This window comes from Cervus elaphus, chromosome 33 (assembly GCF_910594005.1).
Source record: "Cervus elaphus chromosome 33, mCerEla1.1, whole genome shotgun sequence".
NCBI lineage: Eukaryota > Metazoa > Chordata > Mammalia > Artiodactyla > Cervidae > Cervus > Cervus elaphus.
The window spans coordinates 76,949,760-76,970,903 of record NC_057847.1 but is presented as its reverse complement, the minus strand read 5'-3'; the positions used below and the strand labels follow the sequence as shown (position 1 = coordinate 76,970,903).

The 21,144-nt window shown below is 38.9% G+C and overlaps 1 protein-coding gene and 1 long non-coding RNA gene across 3 annotated transcripts in view; both read right to left on the bottom strand.

The window, feature by feature from the left end:
• The window catches only part of CNTNAP5 (contactin associated protein family member 5), a 995,558-nt gene that overhangs the window by 203,568 nt on the left and 770,846 nt on the right, over nucleotides 1–21,144 (bottom strand). The window lies entirely within an intron of this gene.
• LOC122688623 lies at nucleotides 5,863–7,162 on the bottom strand. Its single transcript, XR_006339522.1, has 2 exons — nucleotides 7,152–7,162; nucleotides 5,863–5,933 (listed from the first exon to the last, which is right to left on the bottom strand). It is a non-coding gene; the product is annotated as an uncharacterized LOC122688623 (long non-coding RNA).

Below are 21,144 nucleotides of genomic sequence, written 5' to 3'. Positions count from 1 at the left end.
AATTATGGTCTAATTTTGGGCTTCCCTTGTAGGTCAGTCAGTAAAGAATCTGCCTGCAGTGCAGGAGACCTGGGTTCAATTCCTGGGTTGGGAAGATTTCCCATGGAGAAGGAAATGGCAACTCACTACAGTATTCTTTCCTGGAGAATCCCATGGACAGAGGAGCCTGGCGGGCTACACAGTCCATGGGGTCACAAGAATCAGACACAACTTGGCGACTAAACCACCACCAATTATCTTCTTAGATGTCCCATCTTTGTGCTTATTCCTCTGTAGAGTACAAGTTGAAATATAACAAATGGAGAAACTGAGGGTTAAAAAGGGTGACTAATTTGCCTTCATTCAAGACCCTAGTGATGTAGTCAGGAAGAGAATTGGCACCCTTTCTCCACATTTTGGGCATTGAAGAGATTGGATTCACAGCATGTGGTATCATGGAGCTCTTGCAAGTGCTAAATATCCCTGTCTCATTGATGTCTTCCTCTTGCTACTTATTTGATCCCTGGAACAGGGGTGGGATGGGGTGAGAGGTGGGAGGGTGGTTCAAGATGGAGGGGACATACATATACCTATGACGGATTCATGCTGATATACGACAGAAATCAACACAATATTGTAAAGCAATTATCCTCCAATTAGAAATAATTTTTTTTTAAACAATGAGGTTATGTCAGCTTGGAGTCTAGACCTTAAGAAGCATGCATGTTTCCACTGCTCCTGGGAGTGGGGTGTCTCTGACATGGCGGGAGAACATATTTGAGATGGTCACAGGGGGACCTCAGGATGGGGCACGCAGAACACCTGTCCTATGTGACACTCAGACCTGTGAGCATAAGTCCTGGGCATTGCATGCCACTGAGTTTGGCAACAGGCAGCATAGCATTATTGTGAGAATAGCTGATAAAATACAAATAAATATCAACGACATTCAAAAATTCTGTTGGATGATGTGGAAGTATACACAATGGTCCACAATGGTCTTCCTTTCAATTGCAATTTGGTGGGCAACGTGAATAAAGGGGCACACCAGAGGATGAGGAAAATAAAGAGAAACATCAATTCTGTTTTGGTCCAACTAATTTTCTGTCTTCTGACGCATAAATGGAAGCAGTCAGAGCAGACATTTCAGCAGCTGCGGAGGAAGTACTTTTCTTTAATCTCACATGTTCCTTACTTGAACCTAACCTGGGCGTACTCCTAGTCCGTCCCAACTCAGTTCCAATCATTGGCAGCATAACCCTGACTCTCAGGCCACCTTTGCCCCCTTTAAACATGATGCTTGGATCTTCCTGCAATTTGGAGAGCGGTTCCCCGCAATGGTCATCATTCTGTCTCAGCTCTTCTTGGCTCAATGCTCTCACTCATGTGTTACTCTGAAGTTCTGCATAGAACTTTGGGGAAACTATTCCCATGGCTGATCACTGGCTGTCACCTGCCACAGCCTCCAGCCATAGGTGATGTAAGAACTAAGCTTTATATATGTATGTATGTATCTGTGCTGCAGGCAAATTGTTTACCGAATGAGTCAGCAGGGAAGCCACTGTACATACACACATGTATGAAGATATGATTTATAAAACAGTGTGATTAAATAAAATGATATAAATTATTAGTGTGCATTGCATTATATTATATATAATCATTCCATTCAATTATTTCTTAATTCTATGCTGTCAAGGTCATGGGGAGATATCCTAATTATATAAAGTTCAATAGACTTTCACTGTCCCAAGGGGGCTCATAACATCTAGGTAAGAAGGTTATGTACACAGTTAAAAGAAATGCAAGTCAAAATGAGTTTAGGGTCAAAATATAGCTGTTAATAAAATGGTAGGAAAGTTCAGAAGAAGAAACCATGAATTCTGTCCAAGATTCCTGAAAAATGTCTCACAGAAATTGTTTATGTTCATGAAAATGGAAATGGTAACATTTGACTGGAGGCTTGGTGTTGTGGGGACTTCAGCAAATGGTACCACCAAAGAAAAAGATATGAGTAACAGACACAAGGAAAGGAATCCAATTTTCCCTGCAGCATCGTTAGGAAGCAACTATTTGAAATAATGAGATTTCTGTACACACTAAAGATACGTTATTTCATTGATGGTAGTTAAAGCATTTTGAGCTTAAAAATAAGAGGAAGGAGCCACCAAAGTTTTAAGGACAAATAGTTACAGTGATCACACCCAAATGTTTCATTTTATGATCAAAACATCAAAATGTTGATTTAGGAAAGAAGATTCTGAAAACCAAACTCTTTCACATTGTCTTTCTTTCTAAATAGAATGCAATTTATAAGGAAACATTTAGACAGAAAGAAAAACAACCTCATCCATATCACAAAATAATGTTAGGCATTCATCAAAGTCAATCTTGGTCTTACTGCGTGCTTGTCAGGATCATTAAATCAGAACATATGTCTAATAGTGTGATTAAGAGCTAGTCAGTGACATTAGAAATTAACATTTTTATAATGTTGTTCAACATTCTCTTCTCCCTGCCTATTTAATTGAAGTAAGTCCCAAAAGGAGGGGGGTACAGAAAAGATGAATGACACTGCCTCTCAAAACAAATGATAAAAGTCACTTTGCTGAGGTCATTTCAACCTAAACTGAACAGACCTCCCTAGAATGTGCCATAGGGATCCTTCACGTTGCGGTAAAGAGGTAGATAAAAGGATTCATTTAAATGATTCTATCTGCATCATTTTAATTTTGTGGAAGAAAATAATGACTCTTGGCATTTTGATAGTATATTTTATTGGTAGAGTTGTAATGAAGAATCCTAGAAAGGTTAAATGACTTGTTCAAAGTCACATAGTCACTGAGGCCAAATCTGGACTCAAGGCTCTGAGTCCCTGAAACCATCATGTCCTAAACAACTATCTTCCCCAAAACTCACAGACCTTCTGACTTTTTAATGTGCTAAAAACATATGAAGACAACGTGAGACTTTCAGGGAAAAATGGCAGCTAATGAAAATGGCAATTATTATAAATTGATAAGAACTGATAATACTAAATGAACACTGTATTATGGCAATACCTTTAGTTTGCTACACAATTTCTCTGATAGGACAAACTTGAACGCAGTAGTTTCTAGAAGTGGGGTGAAAAGAATGGTGGGGGATTGCTATAAACACATCAAACTAATGTGAGAAGAAAGAACCTTCATTGTATTAAGACCCAAAGACTTCAGGAGACGCTCATTTATTACTATAGCATGAGTTAACCTATACTGATCAATATACTAAATAATTAATGAATGGGAAACAAATTTAGAAAATAAGATAATGTCTACACATGATCAGAGATAAAGGACTGCAAGAAAAAAGAAAATCTGTGTATTAAGGCTCACGAAGCTTCCCTTGTGGCTCAGCTGGTAAAGAATCTACCTGCAGTGTGGGACACCAGGGTTTGGTCCCTGGGGTAGATGGACACCATAAGGGGCAGAAATGGGATGCACCTAACAGAAGCAGAAGATATTAAGAAGAGGTAGCAGGAATACACAGAAGAACTGTACAAAAAAAGATCGTCATGACCCAGATAACAATGATGGTGTGATCACTCACCTAGAGCCAGACATCCTGGAATGTGAAGTCAAGTGGGCTTTAGGGAACATCACTATGAAAAAAGCTAGTGGGGGTGATGAAATTCCATTTGAGCTATTTCAAATCCTAAAAGATAATGCTGTGAAAGTGCTGAACTCAATATGCCAGTAAATTTGGAATACTCAGCAGTGGCCACAGGACTAGAAAAGGTCAGTTTTCATTCCAATCCCAAAGAAAGGCAATGCCAAAGAATGTTCAAACTACCATACAATTGCACTCATTTCCCATGCTAGCAAAGTAATGCTCAAAGTTCTCCAAGCCAGGCTTCAACAGTACATGAACCGTGAACTTCCAGATGTTCAAGCTGGATTTAGAAAAGGCAGAGGAACCAGAGATCAAATTGCCAACATCTGGTGGATCATCAAAAAAGCAAGAAAGTTCCAGAAAAACATCTACTTCTGCTTTATTGATTATGCTAAAGCCTTTGATTGTGTGGATCACAACAAACTATGGAACATTCTTAAAGAGATGGGAACACTAGACCACTTTACTTGCCTCCTGAGAAATCTGTAGGCAGGTCAAGAAGCAACAGTTAGAACTGGACATGGAAATAACAGACTGGTTCCAAATTGGGAAAGGAGTACGTCAAGGCTGTATATTGTCACCCTGCTTATTTAACTTATATGCAGAGTACATCATGAGAAACTCTGGGCTTGAGGAGGCACAAGCTGAAATTAAGATTGCCAGGAGAAATATCAATAACCTCAGATATGCAGATGACACCACCCTCATGGTAGAAAGTAAAGAAAAACTAGAGAGCCTCCTGATGAAAGTGAAAGAGAAGAGTGAAAATGTTGGCTTAAAGCTCAACATTCAGAAAACTAAGATCATGTCATCTGGTCCCAACACGTCATGGCAAGTAGAAGGGGAAAAAATAAAAATAGTGAGAGACTTTATTTTCTTGGGCTCCAAAATCACTGCAGATGGTGACTGCAGCCATGAAACTAAAAGACGCTTGCTCCTTGGAAGAAAAGCTATGATCAACATAGACAGCATATTAAAAAGGAGAGACATTACTTTTCCAACAAAGTTCTGTCTAGTCAAAGCTATGGTTTTTCCAGTAGTCATGTATGGATGTAAGAGTTGGACTATAAAAAAATCTGAGTGCCAAAGAATTGATGCTTTTGAACTGTGGTGATGGAGAAGACGCTTGAGAGTCCCTTGGACTGTGAAGAGATCAAACCAGTCTATCCTAAAGGAAATCAGTCCTGAATATTCATTTGAAGGACTGATGCTGAAGCTGAAACTCCAATACTTTGGCCACCTGAAGCCAAGAGCCAACTTATTGGAAAAGACCCTAATGCTGGGAAGGATTGAAGACAGAAGAAGGGGATGACAGAGGATGAGATGGTTGGATGGCATCACTGACTCGATGGACATGAGTTTGAGTAAGCTCCGGGAGTTGGTGATGGATAGGGAAGCCTGGAGTGCTGAAGTTCATGGCATCACAAAGAGTTGGACAAGACTGAGCGACTGAAATGAACTGAACTGAACTGAAAGCTCATGTGTCTGTTTTATATTAATAGCCCTAATTTTTAAGAAAACCAGCACCAATTTAGCACTTAACTATTCCAGGCAGCTATATTCACTTCCTGTATCCTTGTTCAATCAACATTATCTAATTTTGCAGATGAGGAAACAGAGCTATTAGACAGATGATGTATTACTTGTCCAAGGTCACTCAGGAGTCAGTGACAGACCTTTGCCGAAGCCACAGTGTCCTCTTGTAGGTGATTACAATATGCTCTTGTTCCGTCCCATAAAAGGCACTCCTGTAGCATGAAACAGGGTCTTCAAGTCCACATCAGATGATTTGTCTCTCTGATTAAAATCGTCCAGTACCCTCATACATTCCTTTTAGGTGTGCTGTCTCTCCCCAAATCAGCTCCTCATGGGCTTTTACAGTGGCTGATCATGTTCTGTCATGTTCTGAAATTTGATCCTGAAGTTAAATCTCACCTCTTCCCAGTTGACCTTATTTACATACTGAACAGTCACTCCATTTTTTTCTCAGGTGAACTTAACGACCACCTGAAATCATACATTTGTTCATTTGCTGTTCATTTGTTTAACATGGTCCTCATATGTCATTAGAATTGTGGCAAGGGCTTTTTTTTTTTTTTCTTGTGAATTTGTTTTTATTTTTATTGGGCTCTAGCGGATGGGATGGGGAATACCTCTGTAAGTTATGTCCCACTAGGAAGATGTCCATTCTAACTTTCCTGGGATAGCTTTCGGAGCTTTTTCTTTTTCTTGGAGCTGCTGCTCTTGCTGGCAGCAGCCTCTTCAGGTCCACTGCTGAGTGGCTCCTCCTTGGACAATTTCCGCTTTTTCTTGGGGACCGTCTTGTTTTCTGACTCATCAGGGTCAGTAACTGTTTCCTCTTTGGGAAAAGATTTCTTCCTCTTGGGAAGACTTCCAGTACCAGCTGTCTCTTCAAGATCACTTCTTCCTTGGAAAAAGATTTCTTTTTTTTGGGTTTGGAAAAAGAGACAGATGGGTCTTCCATTCCATTCTCCTGAAGAGCCTCCTGGGGCTTCTGCTTTTTCTTCTTTTTGGGTCTTTCACTTGTCTCCTCACACTCCTCCGGGGCACTGATATTTTCTGAAGAAGCCAGGGCAATTGCAGCCTAAGTCTTGTTCACTACTATATTTTCAGCATGTAGAATGTGCCTGATTTGTGCAAAGAATTAAATAAATATTTGGTGAATCAACAAATAAAGGCTATTAATAAAAAAAAGAAACATCAGTACAGATGGATTTCACACAAATCATATAAAATTTTTTTCAGAAACATGTATGATTATGCTTCACTTAGTCTTTATAGAAATATATGCATCTTTGGCATTTTATGCCATCATTGAAGACATTAAACATTTTGTGTCATTTTAGTGATAGACCCAGAGCATGACATCTATCAAGCCTATACATGTACCATATAAATGTGCCATAGAAAGAGATCACAGAACATAAAAGTGTCCATATACCAGTTTATTTGTGTATTTAGCAAAATGATATAAAGTATCTGGACAAAACACTTGTCCGGTTAGAGTATAAAAATACAGAACATATATAAGACCTGCCATCAGGACCTTCACAATGTAGCAGATGAGAAAAAAAGTTAAACATCACTTTTAATGCAAGTTAGAATAAAATAAATTTGAAGTAGAATTTTAAGCAACACGTGAAAAGTCAAGAGAGAAAAAGGCTCATGTTTAGTGAAGAGGACAGTTGTGGAGAAAACTCCAAATTCATCCCTATATATAAATTTGAAGTAGAATTTTAAGCAACACGTGAAAAGTCAAGAGAGAAAAAGGCTCATGTTTAGTGAAGAGGACAGTTGTGGAGAAAACTCCAAATTCATCCCTATATTGAATACACTTGCCATTTCTGTTTTCCAACCAGCAAAATAAAGTTGGATTTCCATACCACTGCCTTCATAGCCAGGTTCACACTGTTTGTCATTTAGCTCTCCTAACACCTCTGTGTGTGTTTTACAGAAAAATTGAAGCTAATAAAGGATTAGTAAATTTTTTAAGATCACACAGATAGGAAGATGAATTTAGATCTTGCGGGTCAAACTCCAATACTGTTTTTATTGTATGTTATAAAACATAATCCTATGACAGACTGATATAAAAACACATCATAAGTCTTCACAGAAATTGGTCTTAAATTGAGATTGTGAGTATGCATCAAATAATTATTGATAAATCTACAGGGTATTATTGCATATGTATCCCCACTATCTTAGGACTATTTCAAACTGCATTGTTTCCCTGACTCTATTGACCTATTTATTATTTATCTAACAATCAAACAAAAATGCCTGCAAACACAGGTGTTCTAATGATTAACATTGTTCCCAAGACTGATTTACCCAAACTTCTATAACTTTGCTTAATAGCTACCTAAGGAAGTGACAGGCCAATCTTATAATCAGGAACCTACTGAGATTTCTCTCTAGAATTCTTAGTTTCTCAAAATGTAGTTGCTGTCTGCCTTTAATCAGAATAACCTGGGGTGCTTCTAGGATTACAGGCTCACTGCAGCCTTTCCCAGACACTCGGTGAAGTCCCCACTTCTCTGTTTCTATCATACTCATAAAGTGATGCTGACAACTACACACTAAAATGTTAGAATCACTAGCTAGAAGGTTCATATTCAAACTGCTAAAATAACCCTTTTATTTTTGAAAAAAAAAATGTATTTAATGACACTACAGATTGTTAGTACCAGTGAGCTTAGCTTCAGATTTAATTCCATTACAAAAACACATGCAGTAGATTGCATTTGTTCCAGCTAACAAAAGATATCATGATAGGAGAAAATGAATAAAAATACATAACAAAAATTAAGCATAACTTGTAACTGAGTAAAAGGTCACTGAAATTTTATGAACTAATTCTTATATTTTGTCTTTGTCTAACAGAAAAATGGTGAGTGTGCATGTGATGCTGCTAATCGTCTCATGAATCCCCTAGAAGCTTCTTCAGAGAATCATCTCCAGTTTCTCTAGCCCCTCAGAGAAGTTTCTCCCACAGTTAGCCATCCTTCTCTAGCCCCCATCTCCATCCCATTCAGTTCCTTTTATTTAGCAAGTTCTGTTTCATACTTTGGAAAGATTAGGGAGGGTCAGTTCAAATTCTCTTAATTTTCTTCTACTCTATCTCACAAAGAAGAAAAAAAAATTTGGTCCTTTCCACTTCCTATGTCAAATGTCCCCCATGCTCACTGTGCATCTGCTTTGATGAAAAGATGATGAAACCAGTCTTCTATCCATTCTATTCCTTTATATGTCTACTCATTGATCTTTCCACTCATCCATCCCCTTAACTGTTTTCACCGAATCCTTCTCACTCACAATTCTTTGATGGGCCTGACCCTTGGAGATATGAAACATTTTTCTTTGTCTTTCTTCATAGATATTTCATCTATTACTTATACATCAATGTCTAAAAAGTCTAGATTTCCCAGACCTGCACTCTTTTCTGGGTTGTTTGGTGGACACAACAGTTCCATCAGTATGTCCCAGTATTTCTTACAAAGCCTGAAGAGTATTTATTGCTTGTTATCCTACGTGTATGTATGTAAGATATGCACATAAAGGTACTCACACATTCATATTCCCCAATAGCTCCTGATCTTTTATGAAGCAAGGCACTCAATAAATCAATAATTGTGTGTTAAATAAAGTGAGAAGGAAGTAAATGTTGTGTTGCTAATCAAAATGCCATTGTGATCAGTCACATTGATAAACCACCTCTAAATCTTTGTTACTGTTTAACAAGGCAACAACTAACCCACTGAGGTTTATAGCATGAATCTTTCAACCATATTATAAACTCCTCCTGAGGATGACATATTTTGTGGGACTTCTTGTGTGAAAAACTTGTAACAGAGGGAAAGAATGCTGATGATGTAAGGCACTTTATCATTTTCTATTGTTTAATCAGCTAAAACAAATTCCACATAAACTGCAGAAAGTTAGAAATAAACAAAGATAAGGAGATAAAGAAAATGAAAGACCTAAGCTGAACCTTTTATGTAAATGTCTACATGAGCAAGTTTTTCAAATTATAGTAAGTAAGCAAATTCATCAAAGAGAACACGAAGGAGACAAAGTAAGCTTGCTTTGCACAGTGCTAATGAACCAACAACAAACCCCCATTCATTTATTTCTGCACATAACTGACGGTTGTAAGTCTCATGTTCATCAGAGGCCTGAACAACACACGGGCAGAAAGTCGATGGAGCCCACAGGTCACACCCACCAGGGAGGGTGGAAGCAGTGCCAGGCACCAGCACAAGAAGCGTGGGCACAGAGCTGCTCTTGTAATGAATAAAATATGAAGAACTTGGCAATTACACAGACCAGGGAGAAGTGGCCAGAGGATCATCAGCATAATGATAGCAATAAAAACAGGATTTCATGCTTGTATCTCCTATTTCACATCCCCAAATCTGAATAATATTTATTAACCACTCTCCTGTTTATGGTTCTTTGCAGGGTACATAACAAAAAATAAAGCAAGGCTATGAGTTTCCTGCCGTCAAGATTTTTTTTTCTGTTTCATGAGTGCCCACAAAGGTCATTTAATTATTCTGAAAGATATTCTACAATCAGAAAATATATGAAAGTGGTAATTTTGGTTTGTGAGTAGGAATGTGCCATTTAAGAATGCTTTGTATTTTAAACATTAGATAAAATGACCAGTTGAAAACTGATTAACCATTTTGTCCATACATTTTCTAAATAAGAAGTGAAAAAAAAAAATTAGCTAGTGTTTACTTAGCACTTACAATGTACCAGTTGCTATGTCTCCTCATTATAAAAGGTGGAAAACAACCAATGATATTGCAAGAGGTTGTCAGTAATCTACCTAAGGGCAGGGATAATAATTGGTAATCATTATTTATCCAACAAATACTAGACATTAAACAATCCTTTAAATAACAGTTGAATATATGTATATTACACACATATATATTACATTACACATTTTTTGGATTTCCCGGATGGTTCATTTGTAAAGAATTTGCCTACCAATGCAAGAGATGCAGGAAGATCTCCTGGAGTAGGAAATGGCAACCCACTCCAGCCTTCTTGCCTGGAAAATTCCATGGACAGAGGAGCCTGGTGAACTATAGTCCAGGGGATCACAAAGAGTCGGACATGGCTGGAGCAACTTGAGCACACTCATAATCCTACATTTATGTTTGTAGACACATATGTGTCTATCCTATTTAAAATGTATTATAGTATGAACACTCTTAAAGGTAATTCCAATATTATTAATTACCCCAAAGATGAATTATCTTACCTAAGATTTGAGACAGGAGCATTATCAAGAAATGTCTTGCTGTATTGCTCCCAGCCAAGCAGATATTTCATCAGCTAACATGATGCAGGGCTTCATCTTCAAGAGTCACTTTGTTGCTATCAGGAGGAAAAGCTGCGTGGCTGGGACAGAATGTGATGCACTACACCTAGAGAGAACCCCATGCTGGCAGACCCCCCTTGTCTCCTGTCAGGATGCACCATTAGCGGCGGGGCTTCTAGGATCTCAGTCAATAGGAACAAGTCAATTAAGGGCCCTTTCATTGACAGCTAAGGCACAGTTGGCTGCTCTTTGAGGTCTAGAATCAAATTAAAGAAATGAGGATATTACTGAGGGGGAAGGAAATACCTCCAAGGGTTAGCAGGTTTCTAGGAGCCCCTAAAGCAAGACCTAACACCCAGGACCCATTTCTGGTTATTACGGAATATATTACAAAATAGAGGATATTATCATATCCGAAGTATCTCTAACGATTCTGGAATTGTGAATAACAACTATTATATTACAAATGCTATGTGTAATAAGTCATGTCATTGTTTTTTGTGTCACAAAAACTGAAAATCTACTACCAGTTCAACTAAGTGAGTGAAGTGAGTGAGTGAAAGTCACTCAGTCGTGTCTGACTCTTTGTGACCCCATGGACTATACAGTCCATGGAATTCTCCAGGCCAGAATACCGGAGTGGCTAGTCTTTCCCTTCTCTAGGGGATCTTCTCAACCCAGGAATCAAACCCAGGTCTCCCTCATCGCGAGCAGATTCTTTACCAGCTGAGCCACTGGGAAGACCAAGAATACTGGAGTGGGTAGCCTATCCCTTCTCCAGTGGATCTTTCCAACCCAGGAATCGAACCAGGGTCTCCTGCATAGCAGGAGCTATCAGGGAAGCCCAGTTCAACTAAAATACACCATTAATTAAAAGATTTATTCCAATTCCAGAGATACTAAAAATGTACAGTGAATGTTGGTTTTTATTATGTCTACATATACAGTCAAGCCTCCCATGACTCATTTCATCTGCAATTAATCCTCCTTTTTATTTAGTCAAGAAAATTACCTCGAATTTATTTATGCTTGTTGTACACATAAGAAAGATAAAGAATGTCTCCAGCAGGAAACAATGACAGAAAATCCATCAGGATTCTAACAGATTTCCTATGAACAATAATCACTGTTTACCTTAAATTAGACATGTAATACCAATCTTTTGTAAAAATATCTAAACACTAGAGTTATCAAATAAGAAAGGCATAATACATGTGGTGCTTTCAAAAGAGAGTCTGAAAAGTCTCCAACACCCCCCTTCCTTTAAATCAGGGTGGGCTTGTGCCTACTGCAACCAGGAAAGCAGGACGAAAGTGACACCCAGTGACCTGGCAGACAGGGTCCCGAAAAGTCATGTCCGTAGCTGCTGGACTCCGATTTCATGAGAGACCCTTGTTGATTACATCCTAAAATACCCTTGTCCTGCCTGCATGCCAAAGAAGTGAGGAGCCCAAGCACTCGTCTGAGAATGTCTCTTGGATCAATAAAAGAAAACAGCTGTTACAAACAGGATTATCATTTGGTTTAGTTGAAAAATTAGATTATAAAGAACTATTCAACTATCTTTGGGGGGAGTTATTAGACTCCCCAGATTTCATTTAGAAGATTCAAAAGGACTTGCAATGATCTTAAAGTTTTTAATTTAACATTTCTATGCCTCATATTTTACTAAAAATGTCACCTCTTCTGTGAAGCTTTCTTCAATTAGCTATAGATAGCTCCCACTTCTTTAGAAGTTTTGTGATAACAAACAAGTATCTGTAATAAAATTCTGTATTCTAAAGATAATTTTAAGTATCCTTGGAGAAGAAGTAATATTACTTATCTCTCTTCATTTCTCTGATTTCAGATGGTTTTCAAAAAGAACACGATCAATTAACCCATAATAAAATATAGATTAGAATTATCTTCTTAGGAGAGAAAATGAAATGATAGAAATAAATTATTTTAAATTCTACTCAATATTTTGCAATGACCTATATAGCAAAGAATAAAAAAAGTGGAGATATATATATATATATATATATATATATATATATATATATATCTTCTTTAATTTCTATACACCTGAAATTAACACAACATTGCAATCAAAACTCTATTCCAATAAAGATTTTTCTTTAATTTTTGAAAAAGGAAAACAAGTAAATTCTATTTTGGCAGTAAAAGTACCAAAAAGAAAGATATCAAAAAGTGCAAAAGGGCAAAGAAGAAAGATACCATCAGTTCTACATATCTTACAAAAAGAATTCCAATCCTCAAGTGAGATTTTTTTTGAGTGAGTATTTTTGAACATTGAGCTTTGAATTAATTTTCCATATGAGATTCTTTATGGGAGAACAAAAATGAATCGACAGGGAAATGCGCTCAAGGGCACATACAAAAAGGTAATACGTTGAGTCTCACATGGAGCAGTTTCTTGAAAGTCCTGTGTAAAAAGCTGAGGAACTAATGTTGATAAATCAAGGTATTACCATCAAGGCTGAGCCTTAAAATGACTGGTTTGATGGAAAGACTGGAATCAAGGACTGCGCGGGACTGCATGGCTTTCCTCCAGGCCTCTCATTCCCTAATACTCCCTCTACTAGCTGTCTTGGGTGATTGCTTGAGAGAAGACTCTTTGGGGATACACTCTTTAATAAGAGCTTGTGGTGTGTGGTGTGGCTTTGAATTTGGCCTGGATGTTTCAGAGGAGAGCTGTGCTGGGCTAAGTCACTTCAGCTGTATCTGACTTTTTGCGACCCCGTGGACAGTAGCCCACCTGTCTCCTCTGTCCATGGGATTCTACAGGCAAGAATACTGGAGTGGGTTGCCACGTCCTCCTCCAGGGGCTCTTCCTGGGTGTCTCAGATGGTAAAGAGTCAGCCTGCAGTGCAGGTGACCTGGGTTCGATCCCTGGGTCAGGAAGATTCCCTGGAGAAGGGAATGCAACCCACTCCAGTATTCTTGCCTGGAGAATCCCATGGATGGAGGAGTCTGTCCAACTATAGTCCATGGGGTCGCAAAGGGTTGGACATGACTTAGCAACTAACACTTTCGCTTCAGAGGAGAGTTGAGATAATAATTCCACATCTATCCTATATAGCCAAATGGGGGAAAGGAAGGAGAGAAGGAATAAGTTGGACTTTTCAGCTCTATTTCCACACTCTGCTTTCCCACATACTTTACTGTTCAGATGATCTGAGCATAGCAGGCACTCAGAAGATATTAACTGATGGTGACATGTAATTGTTGTTAGCTCTTTGCAACTGGTATAGGACAGATTGTGTCCTCCTGAAGTCCTGTGTTGAAGTGCCAAATCTGAATACCTCAGGATGTCTTCATATTTGCAGACGTGGTCTTTCAAGAGGTAGTGAAGTTACTATGAGGCTTTTAGGGTAGGGCCCCAATCCATTGTGATTGGTGTCCTTATAAGTTCTCTTCATTTAAAGAGACACAGGGGGTGTGTGTCCACAGATGGAAGACCATATGGGGACACAGCAGGAAGGTGGGTGCCTACGTGCCAAGAGGGACGGAAAGCCATCCATTCCTATATCTCCATGTTGGACATCTAGTCTTGAGAACTTTGAGAGAATAAACCTCGGTTTTTGAACCACTCCGTCTGCAGAATTCTGGCAGAGCAGCCCAAGGAGACACAGTCAGTGCCATTTGGGACACTCACTGAACTCTGAGAGTTTTGGATTCTAAAATCCCTAACACGCTGAAGGAAAGCTCTAACGACCCCGAGTGACCAAAGGGGAGAGTGGTATTCACGAAAGGAAATAGGGCAAGGCAAACTCAATTTGCCAGCTTGTTTTTTAAAAACTGCTTACTTTGATGCCTTCTGAGATTTTCGCTATGGTTTTGATTTAGCTTGTTTGCCTGTTTCTTGCACCTTTCATTTGAGTCTTACAGATAAACCGAGTGGACACAGGTCCTTCTGGCAAGTGTGACTACTGAGATTTGCCCTCCACCCAGGGTGAACGGAAAATTAGGCAGAGCGACAGTGAGTGTGGAAAGATACTTTTTTTTCCTTCTACCAGTTGAACAGGATCTGCCACATGGGGAAATATGTTGACTTTGGGAAAACATGGAAATGGAAGCAGACAAATGTTCCACAGAGGATGGAACAGCATTATTTTTGCTGGTAGTGAAGAAAAAAATTTTTGCCACCTTAAAATATATCAAAGAAGAAAAGAAAAGAAGGGTTTAGAAATTGCATTCTCAATATTATCTGGTAAAATATAAACTTATCACTTGCCTTCCAAGAAATTTAGCATTCTATTGTAATACCTAAAAGAACACAGGCACACTCTTTGCGACCCATGGACTGTAGTCCACCAGGCTCCTCTGTCCATGGAATTCTCCAGGCAAGAATACTGGAGTGAGTAGCCACTCCCTTCTCCAAGGATCTTCCCAAGCCAGGCATCAAACCTGATTCTCCTGCATGACAGGCAGATTCTTTACCCTCTGAGCCACCAGGGAAGCCCCACAAAAAAAATGATATATTGTGTCATTTTGGGGGAAAATACAAAGAATATATTTTGCTATAGCAAACTGATTTAAAGTTGTCATTTTAATTTCCTAGTAAGATTTGTTCAGGGAAAACAAACTTGCCTCTTTGCTCTATGTCCCTTTGTTCTATGGCTCTACAAAAAGCAGCTCTAATTGGAGTAGGGTGCCCTAAAAATCTAAAATACATTTTAAAAATCTATCTTCTGGATCACTTAAAAATTGGGGATTGGAAAAAAGAAGTTGTTCTCTAAAATGCCATCAGATGCTAGGTTATTCCTTGTGTCATCAATTACACTGTAAACTCATAGGAGCAGGAGGAGTGGGAGAAACAACCATATGTGATTCCAGCTTCCAGGGGAAATGGGAACACAGGTTTTCAGAAAATATTCAGAGAAGGAAACCATTAGGGCTTTCAACAGCTTGAGTGACAATATCTAGCACTGAGTTAAAATACTCTCATACTTCACTAAAATGCTTCAGATACACACTCTGAACACAGTTCATCAGTTAGTCAACATAAGACATCTTAGGAAGAGAAAAGGCTGTGCTCTCAGATGGAGTGCAAGCCCAGTTTTGGGGACTGGCCTTGAATGTAGGGTCAACATGAGAATGAGTTCACTCCGGTATCATGGGGGAACAGAGGCAGCACTAGATTCACAGATAATCTGAATCCAGCTTTGAGTTAAGGGTCTCACTACCCCCCTCATCCCCATGGACCATCTGTGTATCTGCAATCCCTCATTCATCCCTGAGAGAATCCCACTTGTCCAAGAGATCACCTTTTTCTCTATGTCCCTGAGTTCTTCTCAAAGAAATCATCTGTTTCAAGCAATGAAAACCACAAGCAGTCTCCCAAGAAAATTCTGACCTCTGGACATTTGCTTCCATGACCAACCTCATTTTTTACCTTTGAAAATCTCAGCTGTAAGCTCTTGGCAGGAACAAGCTTTCTAGAGGAACACTGGCAGTATTTTCTAGAGTTTGACAACTCTAAAGATCTCTTTTAAAAAGTTTATTTTATTGAAGTATAGTTGATTTACAACGTTGTGCTAGTTTCTGCTGCACATCAAAGTGACTCAGTTACACACGCACACACACGCACAAACATACACACACACACACATGGACACACACACACAAACACATGCACACACACGCACACACACACGCACACACACACACACACATGCACACACACATGCACTCACACAGTTCCCTGTGTTATACAGTGGAAGCTTACTGTTCATTGAATTGGGATCTTTTTAAATAACTCTTGGAAAAAAGTATTCATCATAGTATTATTCAGAGGGGGGAAAATGAGATATAATCTAAATTCCCTCAATAGAGGGATGATTAAAAAATTATCACACAATCACATAAGGAACCATCATGGAGCCATGGAAAAATCACCTTAGGCAAAAGGTTTTTCAATGAACATTGGGAAGCATATATCTTTTGAAGTTATAGTTTTCTTGAGTAGATGACCAGGAATAAGATTACAGAATATTACTCAGCAATTAAAAAGAAAGAAAAGATGACATTTGTAGCAACATGGATAGACCTAGAGAGTGTCATACTAAGTTGAAGTCAGAGAAGGACAAATATCATAGGATATTGTTTATACGTGGAATCTAAAAAAAAAATGGTATAAATGAATTTACTTATAAAACAGAAATAGAATACAGATGTAAAAAACAATTTTATGGCTACCAGAAGGGGTAGGAGGGGAGAGAGAAATTGGAAAATTGGAACTGAAATATACACACTACTATATATAAAATAGATAACAAATAAGGAACTACTGCGTAGCTCCAGAAATTCTACTCAATATTCTGTAATGACATGTATGGAAAAAAGAATCTAAAAAAGAGTACATGTATGTATACAAATAACTGATTCACTGTGCTATACACCCAAAACTAGCTCAAAATTGTAAATAAACCATACACCAATAAATTTTTTTTCAAAAAATGAGCTTTCCAATTTTTACAGTGAAATTGCAATTCAAAAAAAAAAATTGTGCCATTTTAAAATCCCTTTTTAATAACCAGATATCAGATCAAATGCTATTTCCTCCATTTCCAATCCCGTGATAAGCTTACTATTTGATCAGGCCACTCTGTGTGCGTGGGCTTCATATTACCTTGTAGATTGTTTTTGCTCTGATAGACAACATCTGCACACTTTGTGTCAAACACAGTACTAAAAATCTGCATATCCCCTATGGTATATGCATGTCACGGGAGGCAATGAAGAATAAACATTGCTTAAATATGTATTATTTGCTAGCAACTGTGGGTGGTGATTTAGATATGTCATCTATTTAATCCTTTAAATGTTTTCTAGAGAGAGTTTTACTATACCCACATTACAGATGGGGAGACTGAGACTCGGAGAAGTTAAACAATCTGTCCGAGGCGTGTGGGCAGACCTAAATTTAAATCTGGCTTTGTCGGAGTCCATCTGCGCGCTTACCCACGTCAGGGCCCTGCCTCCCCTTTCACTGGGGGCACTCAGTAATTTCTACTCAGTAAAGTCCCTGGCTTGACCTCTAATGAGTCCATGTCGTTCCTTTAAGTTACTGATGTCATGTCACTTCCTTTCTTTCCAGGGTCTAGAATATTTATATATTTGGCCCCAAAGGAAGCTGAGTATGAAAATTCATCCAATAGGCTTATACTCAGTGTTCATAATCATCAACAGGAGGGGAAGAAAACTAAAGGGAATAGTTGGATTTTTTTGTTTGTTTTCCCAAAGATGAATGGTTTGAGCTCTTTTCTTTATTTTTCTTCCATAATTTTCACTCTGACATACTGTAAAAGAGTTGAAAAAAAATGCCACAATAGAGAAACAAGAAAAACAAGTGTCAGGAAATTCATGGATAGGAGTTTCTGGTGAAAGCTGAAGTGTGTTGGATTGATTTTTATCATTTTTTCTAGGTGCAAAAGTGGGTTTATTAAGTAAAAGTAGGAAAAAGCATCCCTGTCCGTTACCAAACCCAGGCAGGATAGCTTTCTTAGGCACAGAGGAGGAGCTTAATGAATATTAATAACTTTATGTTTGCATTTTTATGTTTTTCTAAATTTTTTAAAATTAATTTTTATTGAAGTATAGGTGCTTTTGGAGAAGGAAATGGCAACCCACTCCAGTATCCTTGTCTGGAAAATTTCATGGACAGAGGAGCCTGGTGGGCTGCAGTCCATGGGGTTGCAAAGAGTCAGCCACGACTGAGTGACTAACACCATAGTTGCTTTACAAGGCTGTGTTAGCTTCTCCTGTAAGCAAAGTGAATCAGCCATACATACACATAATCCTTTATCTTCTTGGACTTCTTTCCCATTAGGTCACCACGGAGCAGTAAGCAGAGCACACTGTTCTATACAGCAGGTTCTCACTACTTATCTATCTTGTGCAGAGTATTGCTAGTGTATACACGTCCTAATTTAAAGTTTTTATCTCCATATCTTATCTGGTCAGAATGAGGCACGGTTGAAAATTTGGGCATTTAGGTGAGGTGAGTCAAATAGCTGTCCTCTCTGCAATTGTTAATCTTCTAATTATTTGGAAATAAAATGTGAAAAGACTGCTGTGGATAGGCTATAATAGCTGTGTGATTAGTGTTGTCAAGGAAATTGGATAAACCTACATGCAAACTCTAATGTCTTGTTTTTGTTTAGTTCCCCCAGGAGTGGGCAAGCAGAGCACCAGCTATCTCAAGCCGTTTGTCCAGTCACCAAGCCGGGTACAACTCTTTGTGACCCATGGACTGTGGCACCCCCGGCTTCCTTGTCCTTCACTGTCTCCCGAAGTTAGACCAAACTCATGTCCATTGAGTTGGTGATGCTATCTGACCACCTCATCCTCTGCCACCCTCTTCTCTTTTGCCTTCAATCCCTCCCAGCATCAGCGTCTTTTCCAAAGAGTACAGCCGTGGCATCCGGTGTCCAGAGTGTTGGAGCTTACGCTTTAGGATCAGTCCTTCCAACAAATATTCAGGGTTGATTTCCTTCATGACTGACTGATTTGATCCCAAGCCATAAGGAAAGTCTAACTTTTACTACAGAACAGCCTACCTTAATTACTCATGTGAGACCTCGTATTAGCATGATCATATTTGTATCCATCAGTCAAACAAACATCAAGAGGGGCTAATCAGCTGCCTCTGTGGGAAGTAAGGGTCACCTGAGAAAACCTCATCCTCACTTTCCCTCGAGTCTCACCATGCATTGAAATTTACGTGGCTTAACTGTGGATGCCCTATTTCCCAATATTCCGCTAAACTTGGCATCTACGTTTGAGTTCCAACAGACACATGCATAGTTGTGTTTCAGTGATGGAAATGGTAGATTCCAGGGTCTTAAGTCACACGGGCTGAATCAGAATTTCTGGGGATCAGGCCAAGAAATAAACATTTAGCAAACTCCCCAGATGATTCTTGTGCACATCATGGTTTGGGGGGCGCTGTGTCAAGTCAGCGCTTTATTTGTGCTATCATCTATTTAGAACAATGCTTATTGATTGCCTCTAGGCTGGCTCTATTATTCTGCACACTCATGTGCAACATTCAATACTACTCAAGTATCCCCTAAATGTTGAAAAGATATAAGTCCCACAATTCCATTCTGAAATGCAAACCTTTCATAAAGTAGAAATGATGCCAATCTGGCATCGTGCAGCCTCTGAGCTTCATTGTGGCAAACAGTATCTCTTCCATCCCCTTGGAGTCACCATCACACAGCAAATCAAACTGGATTCTAACCATTTTAATTTTACTCCCTGCTCTGGAAATGGCATCATTTGCTACCCTGGATAAAGGAGATGGTGCTCCTGATTAAAATAATTACATACTGGGAGCCTGGCCAAATGAAAATAAAATGTGGGGGATGATCCTCCAGAGATTTAGAAGCGTGTTGAGGAGAATAAGCACCCAGGGTATTAAGGCAGAGGGTGATTATGAGTAACAGGAAAGAATTAGGCAAAGGAACATTCCCACTGAACATGACAGAAGTTTTGCCAAACCAGCCCTATTTTAGAAAAGGATGATTTCCCGAGAGATGAATATTTATCCACAGGTTGTTGGAAAGTGCAAAGCGACCAGCCGTCTAATTTTATTTCCTCTCATCCTAACTAGCTACCGTGCCAGAAAAATCTATCAGCTAATCGATTTCTATTTAATCTTAATGTAGTAGTTGCTTATTCTTTAAAAAGTGTATGTTTGTATTTTCTATTCACCTTGGCAACCCAAGTGTCTAACATGGGACTTTGCACAGGGCAGGTGTTTGACTGCTGTTTAAGGATGGAAGGAGTACAGAGAAATACAGTATTTTTCATTTCTCTTAAGTTTGCAGTCTCATGTAACTAAAAATCAAATACACATGGATAAGATGATTGTCTATTAAAGATATACAGGGTTTTCAATTCTTGTACAAGTGAAAGCTTCTTCTAACACTGCTGCCACTAATCCATTTGATTTGTCCAGAAATTTCAGAGAGGGGGGGATTCCATGAGTGAATTTTCCATATAGTAGATGTGAATTCTTTTTTATATTAAAAAGGTTTTTTTTTTTTTAATTGGAATATAGTTGGTTTACAATGTTGTGTCTATGTATGAAGGTGTACAGCAAAGTGAATGAATTATACATATACATTTAATCCACTCTTTCTAGTATTCTTTTCTCATATAGGCCATTACAAAGAACTGAGCAAAGTTCCCTGTGCTATACAGTAGGTCCACATTAGTTATCTATTTCAGATGTAGTCATGTGTATACGTCAGTACCAATCTCCCAATTTTTCCCGACCCCGCTTTCCCCCTGGGCTTCCTTGCCTGGTGGGTCAGACAGTAAAGCATCTGCCTGCAATGCAGGAGACCCAGGTTCAATCCCTAGCTGAGGAAGATTCCCGAGAGAAGGGAATGGCTACCCACTCCAGTATTCTTCTTTGGAGAACTCCATGGTCAATGGAGCCTGGCAGCCACAGGCCGTGGGGTCGCAAAGATCTGTACACAACCGAGTGACTAACAGTTCACTAACTGACTACTTCCAAAGCACTCGTGACCATAAGTCTCTTTTCTACATCTGTCGCTCTATATTTGTTTTGTAGGTAAGTTCATCTGTAGCTCCTTTGTTCTTAGATTCCACGTATAGGTGACCTCATATACTCT